The sequence below is a fragment of the Egretta garzetta genome, unplaced genomic scaffold (assembly GCF_000687185.1).
Source record: "Egretta garzetta isolate BGI_Z169 unplaced genomic scaffold, ASM68718v1 scaffold55, whole genome shotgun sequence".
In the NCBI taxonomy this organism is placed as follows: Eukaryota; Metazoa; Chordata; class Aves; order Pelecaniformes; family Ardeidae; genus Egretta; species Egretta garzetta.
In genome coordinates this window covers 3,451,517-3,462,637 of record NW_009259863.1, presented here as the reverse complement: position 1 = coordinate 3,462,637, position 11,121 = coordinate 3,451,517, and positions in this window count along the sequence as shown.

Sequence of the window (11,121 nt, the reverse complement as noted above, 5' to 3'; positions counted from 1 at the left end):
ACCACATAAATTTTCCTTATATCTGGTATTATTCAGTAATGTGCAATCAGTAAATTAGATTATCAAATAAAAGAGTAATTTATTACATTTCTATTTCCTACTAGGTTTTGAAGAGTGTATAAGCAGATTTAATGACAGAATTAGAATTTGAATGCTTGAACAAATTGGAGAAGAGATCAGCAATAAAAAAAGAGAAGTTCAAAGTATTACTCTGTTTAGGGTCTTCCAAAAGTATAACTGCAAGATGACCGGGCAGAATTTCTTCAAAAAACAATGTGGGAGCCACTGTGGTTCTTAAGCCAAGGTGAATCAACACTGTGTAACTATTGTGAAAAAATAAATTGTACCGGGATGCATAAAGAACACTGTTGTGGACAATGCAATATGAAGTAGCATTTCTACTCCCACAGATGTGGATAGATGCACCTAACTTCAAGGAAGGAGTTGGATCAACTGCAGCAGGATAAGAGGCAAAATATGTACTCTGTAGCAAAAGACTGAAGGAACTAGGCTTGCTTCATTTCAGAAGAAACCTAAACCTATAGAACTCAAACAATGATTTAGGCAGCCAGTCCACTACTTGCTCAATAAAATGACCAAATCTGTGTCTGAAGTGCTGTGAAGTATTAGTTTCCTTCCATTGCCCCCCCTCCAAGTGAGAAAACTGAAAAGATTTGCTTTTGGGGGGGCTATGTCATCCATATCTAAGACTGCAAGGAAATTATTGCCACTGGGATTTTTCCTCTTTTTTCTCGTATTTACCATGTCTGGCTTACTTCCATAAATAACCCCACCATTAGAAACGTAAAGTCAGCACCAAGTACACAGAAGAACACAGGGCTGAAGCACACATCCCAGACCTCAAAACAGTACATGCAAATGAAAACAGATCTGGCAAAAAAAATGTAGTAAGTTTAAACTTAAATGTAAACTGGAAGAAAAAACTGAATATTAATTTAATATTTTAAATATTTTAACTATACTTGGAAACACAGTTAAAAAGATCCTGTTTAGCCCTTTTAAGTTAGGGGACTATTCATTGAAAACCAAGGCACTTACGCAGCAAGCCTCTGTTTTTAACCAGACAGCTAACTGCTACCAACAGGACGGAGAGCACTAGTGCAGTCGTCCTTATGCTATTTAGTCCAGCAGAAGAACCTTGACAAAGGGTCATTAAAAACATTAATTTACCTGTTAATTTAAACTTGGTTTTTTGTATTGTATTTCATATTTAGAAAGGCCTTAATACAAAAATCAGAAGTGATATATTTTGTCTGGTGACCAGAAAAACCGTTTACTTAAATAAAGCAAACTTTATTTTGGATTATTGGACCTTGCTCCCAAATTAGACAGACATCTCAGACATTACTAATCAACAAACATAATTTCTTACAGACATCAAAATGTGTGGAAAATGGTGCTTCCTAAGGTCTGTCTTTCATGTTAAAAGGTATGACAAATGTAAACGCTTTGTTCAAAATCGTACCTGGAATCTTTTATTTCAACACCATGTATGGTTGAAACCATATTTTTAAATGAATGTTTAAAGACTGACCTCTTGCACCTTTTAGATAAACAGCAGAAGACAAGGATTCAATTTGGCTAAATGCCCCCACCAGAAAGCAGTAATCAGGTTCCAAGTTCCTCTTTTTGTGTCACACTAACTAAAGTTATGTCCATAGTTCAGGTCAACTATATTCACAGAACAGAGCTTCATCAACTCTACAGTCTAGGGATTTGTCCCTTCTAAATTGCTATTAATCTCATTGCCAGCCTTTTAGTGTTCAGTCTTATGCTGAATTGCTTAAAATATGTTTGAAATACACTATACCTCCTTGTTCTTTTAAATCCAGCAGTAAGAAATAAATTACTAGTTGTTAATGCACTATCCTGGAATGTTTGAGACTTCTGTTTAAATCGTTATCCAGAAACAGACAGACCTAACTCAAACCCAGGTTCCTGTTTCTTTAATCACCGGTTTATCCTGGGCCACCCTGGACCACTGCTGATATTGTTCCACTATGGATATTATGCATAAATAATCAGTGAGTCAGAGACCAAAAGAGTAAGAAGGTAGACATTTAGCTAATAGGTACGGCACATGTGTTGCAGCAAAGGTTTTTACATGTTGTTGGAAAGTGGAAGGGTAGCAGGAGAGATCAGGAGACCCTAGTCACTCATTATATACTAGAGATGCAGTACAGGCTGAGGATTAATGGAGTCTTCTGAGAGATGCAGGCTCAAATCCCAGAAGATGGAAGAGAGGATTAAATTTAAGGTCTTTTAGTCCTCAACAAGTGTCCTGACCCCTCACAATATTACGCCAATACCGCAATATAGTTGTATTAGGAAACCATGTGAGGCCCTTCATTTATTTTGTTTTTCTTGAAAGTCCATAAATCATTTCAGGTCAAACACACCTTTTTATGCTGTAAAAATGAAATTATGGCTGTTTCTGTTCCTTGTGTTTTCAAGGTAAGGATGACAAAGAACTAAAACAGATGTCTAAGAGGCTGTCATATCCCAAATATTGGAGCACAAGTCAGGAAAGATAAGAAAAGCATCTGTCAGGAGTGACACGCACTGATCCGTAACTCTTTGAGACAGGAAAATGGACTGGCTGACTTCCTGATGTTCTTAGCTAGCCCTATTTTCCTCTGATCTTCTGTCCTTCAGAAGGGATCAGAATGGTTTTAATCTTAGCAAGAGCAGATTTTTTTTTCCCACATTCTTGAAGACTGCAAATTCATTTGAAATATAAGAAATTTAGATTCAACTGCATAATTTGAAATATGTACATATGTTCTTAGGGCTTTCAAGTACTCTACCTGTCATTTTAACTTCATACTCTAAATACAGTATCACTGTTAAACTTCAGGATGATGAGTGAAGAGAATGTATTGAAATCTTGCAGAAGAAAGGTAGAAAATCACCTCCTGTGGAATGTACTTATCAATAGTCACATTTGATTGTGCTGCATTCTATCAGTTTTCACAAGCTAAGTGGATTGAGGTCTATTTGCACTTAGCACAACTCAAAGTAAAACATCAGGTAGAGTATGGGGACAGAGACTGATGACTCAGAAGATATGCTCTCCTCTGACTCAGGACTAAGCCATACACCTAGCATGGTTTTAGATATTGATGGGCTAGTTTTTTCAGAGGAGTGATACACTAAAGCTATTGTTAAGGAGAGTCCATGTCACTCTAGATTGGCAAGACTTGGGAGTATCACTTTCAGCATGACACCCAACCCCACATAAATTCTACAGTTTCACCAGAACGCAAAGGTGGTTTATTTTCTTCCTATCACAAGTTGTTGGGGAGACTTATAATGCAAAGAAGTAGGTTTGTAAATGAGGTGCAGCACGAAGTTAAGTGTCTGTTTTTCCACTTCAAGGGAAGTTATTCTGATTTAGCTTGAGTTAAATGTCTGGATTTGTGGGAATACTAATTCATAAATCTGCTGTGTTACAAGTCAGTCCTCTGATTAGGGTTTCCTGTATTCATAATTTTATTTCCCGTTTTACATTATATCTTATATAATGCAACACCAAATTAATGAAATTTCTTGTAATTCGCTCTCTTAAGGTAATGACAGTTACTTCAAAGACAACATTTTACACCTTTTTTGCCATATAATAACATGGCAGAAGACAGAACATAAAGAAAGCATAGAAATACGTAGACAGGAATGAACAGCTCAGGTCAGGGGAATTTGATGAAGATGGTATAGAAGAAACACAGAGCATAAGGGAGAGGAAAACCAACTGATGCCTAAGACTAAATATAAAGCTGCATTCCTGACCATTCAGCAGGGGGAAATAAAGTAATAAATTTTCACCTCTGCTTCTGAGGTTGAAAACTGCAATCCTTGAAGAATACTCTAAGGAAGATTGACGTAGCCTGGTGCACAAGACACGGGACTGAGATCACAGGAATACAGAAAAAATAAATATGTAGACTTGCGGCAAATAAGATGAAGAAAATAATGTTGCTCTTCATTGGTCCCTATAATGCCAGCAGAGAAAAAGCAGAAGGAAGGGCTGTCAAACACAGGTAAGTGAAAATCCTTAAAAGGAACTTGTACAGCAAGTAGAGAAAGCAGTACACAAAAATAGTTCAGATGTTACACAACTGTAATAATGAAGAATGCGTGCTGCTTTAGTTTCTAGAGAATGAATGGATTTGAGCAAGGCAGTGGGGGAACAAGAAAATTATAGGTAGGAACCTTTTTTTTCTTATGTTCATGACTATGGTTGCTAAGGAGGTAAATTAAAACTTTAATATGTTTTAAGCAGTATTATCCTGATGGTGCTGCACAGGCTGACATGCATTTACGAATTGACTGGAGTAGCCATTTGCTTTGTTGATTATTTTCTTCACCTGCAGGCTGTACTGACACCTCTTTCTTAACTAATCAGCATTTTTAGTAAGTTTTCTTAAAGTATGTTTTTAAAATGTTTTACTTTTTAAAAATATTATTTTCATGGTTATGTTCAAGAACTTTCACTGCCGTATTTGCCTATTTTCTTCCTTTGTTTTGACTGCACCCCGACTAAAGAAAGTCCGCCTCATCCCCCAAGAGATGAGTTATTTAAGTTCTATTCCTCTCCTCTACATTTTTTGTCTGCTGTACCTTCCAATGAGCTGTGCTGAATCCTACTGATTCCATTCTTAGCCTCCTAGTTCTTCTCATATTTTGAACAGGAATCCATAGCATATGGGTGTGAATTCCCTTATGCTGGAACCATCTAAACCTGAGAATCCCCAAGTAACTATTGCCTTGGAAAATGTGACTTGTCCTCTGAGATAATTTAGATGCTTTTCTTTCAAACTAAAATCCAACTTCCAAAGGTAAAACTCTTGATTGGAGATGAAGTCATATCCATTTGTTTCCAAAATCAGTTTCATAGGTAAGAATGTGCCTGAATATAGCAGAGTAAAAACCTGAATACAAGCTTCAGGCTATCTTCTGAAAGAAGACTAAAATAGGGTATCTGTTGTTCTTTCCTAAATAAAGATAGCAAAAGTACATAAAAATGGAAAATAGCATAGCAAAAAAAACCCCAAAATATGAGCAGTGGAAAAGTATTTATGGCGAGTTGTATTCACAATGGTACCTGCAAAAAATTTGTGATTGCTGCATTAATTTAATTGTTAAATCAGAGAGAGATTGGTAGCTTTTATTTTGTACAAATAGCGCTTGGTTCTGAAAGCTGCTGTTCAAGTCCAGACTTACTGAATCACTAACAGGTTGAGAAGCTTCAGAAAACGCATGGTTCACAGAGCTGCCTTACGGGCCTAACATTACTGACAGCAGAGGTTTTCAGGCTTTTATTTGCACCCACTGAGCAGCATTATGTGCTCGTTTTCAGAGGCTCTCTCCCAAGTTTATCGTGTTAATTCCTAGGAACAGCATCTGCAGAGTTCTGATAGCACATTGGCCAGACTTTTGAAAACGTTTCCAGCTTGTCTCTTGCTTCCTGACAAAGTAAAATAAGTAAATAAAATTAAATCTTGAAATGTATCTTGATGCTTAAATATTAGAAGTTTTGGAATTTTATGATGTTTTCTACAACAGAGTTTATTTAAAAACTGGAATTTCTAATAAAATAACAAGCTACAACAAAGATGTCAGTAGATTTTAGAATCTGGTTTCTTTCAAAAAGTATACTTTGTGTAGTGAGAATGTCTGCTTTTAAACTTCTTTAGTTACCCTAAAGCACTGCAGAAAAATTTTTATTACCAGTTTTACATTCATCTTGTCTGTATCCTAAGAATTTTCTTCTACTAGCTAGGAGGACTTTGCATGGAGCTTCTTTTGGTGTATTTAAATCCTGCAGAAAGACTCTGCAGGAAATATTGGCTCTGTTGGCATCTCAAACAGCTACGTCGCCTTTTTCTGTCATTGCAAATATTGTTAGATTTTTCTGAATTATTGTTGTGGCCTGTTTAGTAACACTTGGCACTTAGCTCTATACCTTTCTCCTCCTTTTCCCTCCCTTCCAAAGGCCAGCTTCAAGGACATGAGTTTCATTATATATGATTATCCACCATGGGTATGTCCACGAGACAGAGTATTTTCACATCTGCTAAGGCAACCTTAATCCAAACTACCTCTGATTATCTACAATTCCATAAACCAAGTATATCCTGAATGCTCATTGATGCACTTGCTTACTCCAATGGTATCTTCCAGCTGGATGGTATCTCCCAGTTTACCTAGTGCCTTCTGAGTGGTGTGTCTCTAGGAACAAAGTAAATGGATTACTTTTCCTTTATGGCTCTAAGAACAGAAAATATTTTAGCTTGCCGCCACACACACATGGGGTACTTCTGGCCCCTATAGTTCTCCATTTGCATCACAGACACGTTAAACGTGCTGCCCCCAGTTCTAGGTGTTTATGTTATGATGGAGACATCCATGTGATGCTTGATGCCTTTTGGACAATACTAGAATGTGAGAAGATGCTGAAAATCAAAGAAATTACTACCACAATATTTTCATAACAAACTGGACAGCCACAGAAACTGCTGCAATTGTTACTCTACCCCAAGTATACACTAGTGTTCCAGGCAGGAACTGTGCAATTCTACAATGGGAACATTTAAACACAGATAAGGAATAGTTGCAGCAGCTCCAGAATTTTGCATCTAAACAGATGTAGAAACAAATGTGTCCCACTCTTCTTGGTGTGGAGATGCTAACTCTCATTACTAAAAAAAAGTTACCCATGTGGCATCAGAAATATGTTGAACAGCTAGTTTCAGAAAACAGGATTATTGCTGAGATGCATATGCCTACAGCTTGCATTGCTGAGAACACATATCAATATCTCAACTGCAACAATATTACACTCCCTGGTTTTGGGTTTGATGGCAGGTTCAGAACTTGTTTGAAAAACTGGAAAAGGTGCATGGCACTAGGGGTACAAAAGAAGCCTTTCTGCACAAGCAGACCTGCACAAGCAGACTACAATGTATTCAATCATCATATTCTCAATGGGGTACAGGTCCCTACTATTAGTTTGGTATGTATTACTTTGGACAACAGCCTTACATGACTGCAGCCAAAGTAATATTCTGACTGTGCAAGCCTGGGAAAAGGCAACTTAAATTACACACATAGCAAAGGCTGGTGCAGAGTTCATCTGGCAAATTGAAAGCAAAACAGCATAAGCCCTACAACACCATTTGAATGTCAGTGTAGCAAAGAGTGCATGTTTATTGATAGCCTGATACACTCTACCCACTGCAAGACCAAATAAAAGTCCTTTTTTATAACAAAGACTTAGCATATTTTTGATTTGCTGAACCAGTTTACTCAAGCAAAAGGCAAAGGAAATTAGGGATCCAAACTCTTCTTAGAATCGGATCATGGAGGCTGATAGTTCTCAGATGCTTTCTTGTTTAAAACCAAATATAAAAGCCACTAATTTTTTTTTTTTTTAGGAAGTACCGAAAATTACTAATCTTTTCCTTGCATTCACTTACAGCTTCCATCTTGATGTTTAACTATACATGATTTTCTCCATTTAAAGTCAAACTAGTTAATTTCTCTGTATTTGTCATCTTTGGATCATAAGATTACCCATATTTTGTTTTCCAAGTGATTCATTTTTCCTCTTAAATTCAAAATTTCACAAGTGTGAATCCAGGTATATCTTTTCCAATAGACTGACAATTATGGTACTATACCAAAGAGAAATGCTCATTAAGCAAACAAGCAACAAAAGTACATGTACACCTAACAAGAAAATACTATAATTTATATTTTCCGTGACATGTTCTAAATTTCCTTCTATAATAACTTCAATTGGGAGAGGAGATGGAGAGGGAGAGGGAGAGGGAGAGGAGAACAGACTTTTTCATTTGTAAGGGACCTACAACGATCATCCAGTCCAACTGCCTGACCAATTCAGGGCTGACCAAGCTAAAGCACATTGTTAAGGGCATTGTCCAAATGCCTCTTAAACACTGACAGGCTTGGGGGATTGACCACCTCTCTAGGAAGCCTGTTCCAGTGTTTGACTGCACTCTTGGTAAAGAAATGCTTCCTCACGGCCAGTCCTGGCTCCTCCCCTGGCACAGCTCTGAACCATTCCCACATGTCCTGTCACTGGATACCAGGGAGAAGAGCTCAGCACATCCAACTGCACGTCCCCTCCTCAGGAAGACATAAAGAGCAATGACGTGACCCCTCAGCCTCCTTTTCTCCAAACTAGACAAGCCCAAAACCCTCAGCTGCCCCTCACAGGACAGGCCTTCCAGCCCTTTCACCAGCTTTGTTGCCCTCCTCTGGAAACATTCAAGGACCTTCACAGCCTTCTTAGATTGTAGGGCCCAGAACTGCACACAGTACTCCAGGTGAGGCTGCCCTAATGCTGAATACAGCAGGAAAAATCACCTCTCTTGATCGGCTGGTGATGCTATGTGTGATGCACCCCAGGATGGGGTTTGCCCTCTTGGCTGCCCGGCCACACTGCTGACTCACATTGAGCCTGCTGCAGACCAGCACCCCCACATCCCTTTCTGCAGGGCTGCTCTCCAGCTGCTCCTCTCCCAGTTTATCCTTGTGCCTGGCGTTACTCCATCCCAGGTGCAAAATCCAGCTTGTTATTTGAGCATGGAACAGAACTGCAACAGAGCTTCTGTTACCAGCATTGGCTTCTATCTTTCAATTTTTAATGCAAATCTCTAAATTAAAATGAAAGGCAACAATTTTTAACAATAATGAAATTCCAACTGTAACTGACAAGACAAACTTTGAGTCTAGTGACAATACAGCATTATTAGTTGACAGAAGAATATAGTGAGTTATACAGGTGGACCTGTGAAGTTTTCCTGTCTCAATAATTTGTTAATATTTTGCTGCACGAAAAAAAAAGAAAAATCAATGAATCATAGAATCATTTAGGTTGGAAAAGATCTTTAAGATCATCAAGTTCAACCGTCAACCTAACACTGCCAAGAGTACCACTTAACCATGTCCCTAAGCACCTTGTCTACCCGTCTTTTAAATATCTCTAGGGTTGGGGACTCGGCCACTTCCCTAGGCAGCCCATTCCAGTGCCTGACAACCCTTTCGGTGAAGAAGTTTTTCCTAATGTCCAACCTAAATCTCCCCTGGCACAACTTGAGGCCATTTCCCCTCATCCTATCACCTGTTACCTGGGAGAAGAGACCAACACCCATCTCACTACAACCTCCTTTCAGAAGACTCCTCCTTAGTAACGGAGGGGAAAAAATCAGGAGCAGTGTGGAGAGGATGCTGAACAGGCAGTGAGTGACTGATAGCTGTGGTAAAGAATAAGGAATAAGGAGGTCTGGAAACTTTGCTACAGATGTTTTCATGAAGTCTTTTAATCCATACAGACCTGGAATACTGAAAGCTAATGGTACTTTTTCAAAAAAATCCACATTCCTACAATCTGAACAGACTGAGCAAGAGAGCACTGTTTAGTTCTGGCTGCAGCACTAACAGCACAAGGCAATAAAATCTGTGGTTAACATGTTAGACCAAAAATGTAAATGAATTTTCACACAATTTCCAAAAAAACTTTTCAAAAGGGAATAGTTATGAGTTCTTTAATTGCCATATGCTCTTCAAATTGCAATTAAAATGTCAAAGATGTTATTATTAAAGTACTAATTTAGCAGTCTTCATGGACCTTTGAAAGACAGTAACAAAAAAAAAAGTCAGAATTAGACTGCAGTTTTGTAACAGCAGCTGTATAGGATCTTTATGCCACAAATTCCTACATACATAGACATAGCAAATATGGAAAGCATTATTAGCATAGAATCATAGAATGTTTTGGGTTGGAAGGGACCCCTAGAGGTCATCTAGTCCAACCCCCCAAGCATCAAGGGCTCTGTTCGTCGTCCCTATGGCTAGGTTCTGATTCAACCCCTAACATGTCCCAAGAAAATATTCCCAGGCTGTCAGCTTGAACAGCTTGCTGAGATAAATGCCATGACATATCCAGAATGTCAGACCATTGGACTATACCAAAAAGTGTTTGGAGAAAATCTAACTTACACAAACTCAAAAGGGCCCAGCTTTCCTAATATATACGCTTAATCTACTTCAATAGAAATAAATACGTAGACGTGTTATAAAAGTGCATAACAACAGAAAACTTACTTGTGAACAATATTGTGCAATTTTTTTTTTAAACTATTCAACTTTAGGATTACTCCTGTAATACTTAAATCACCATCTACTTGGATTATATGTTGCCTAAGTGCCAATTATGAATGTTAAACCTGCTGGGTGACAATTATAGCATGTGCCTATAAAAGATCATGATTTTTTCAGTCATGAAAAATTCTTCTTTAGCAGATCTCCAAAGTTTTAACACATATTGGGCATGAAGTCCATAACAGAGAAAATTCTGTTATTGAACATGAGGAAGAAGCAACATGAGGAATTCACTGAATTTTCCCAATAAACAACTGAAAAAGGGATTCACAGTGTTTGGTTGTATTTGCGAAGTACCAGTAGCAGTTCTCTACTCCCTCCAACGAGTCCATGGCCAATGCATATCACCAGTTCCAGAAAGAAACTGAAATTATTTTCACAAAATCAGAAGCAGTTTTAGGAGCTGAAAATGGAAAACAACTCTCATTATCACTAAAGGGTATGTACAAGATCTAGCCCAAGATCATGATGCTACACCGGAAACCTTTAGCATAACACATCTTGTTTATGAAGTGCCTATTTACACTGGCAGGTGAAAAGGCCGGCGCTAAGTCCTCATAATGAATTCACAGATTTTTTTCTAACTATGCATGGACAAAGAAACCAAACAGATTTGAAGAATCCACTGTAAAGTCTTTCCGTTTTGGCAATGTGCTAGAGCAACACACATAAATTTCCTACAATAAGCTTACTTCTGTATTACTCTTCAACCACTTCATTCTACTCAAAACCACAAATACATCAAATGTATCTCCAGTACATCAGCACAGAAATTTCCACAGCAGAAAGGTTCCCCCCCTCTAGCACAGAGCACAGGTCTGTTCCATCAATCTTCCACTAGAACAGTGTTCCTTAGGCGCTGTATGCCAGAACTGCACACTGGGTTTGTGCGGCAAGATTTTGGTAGCAGGGGGG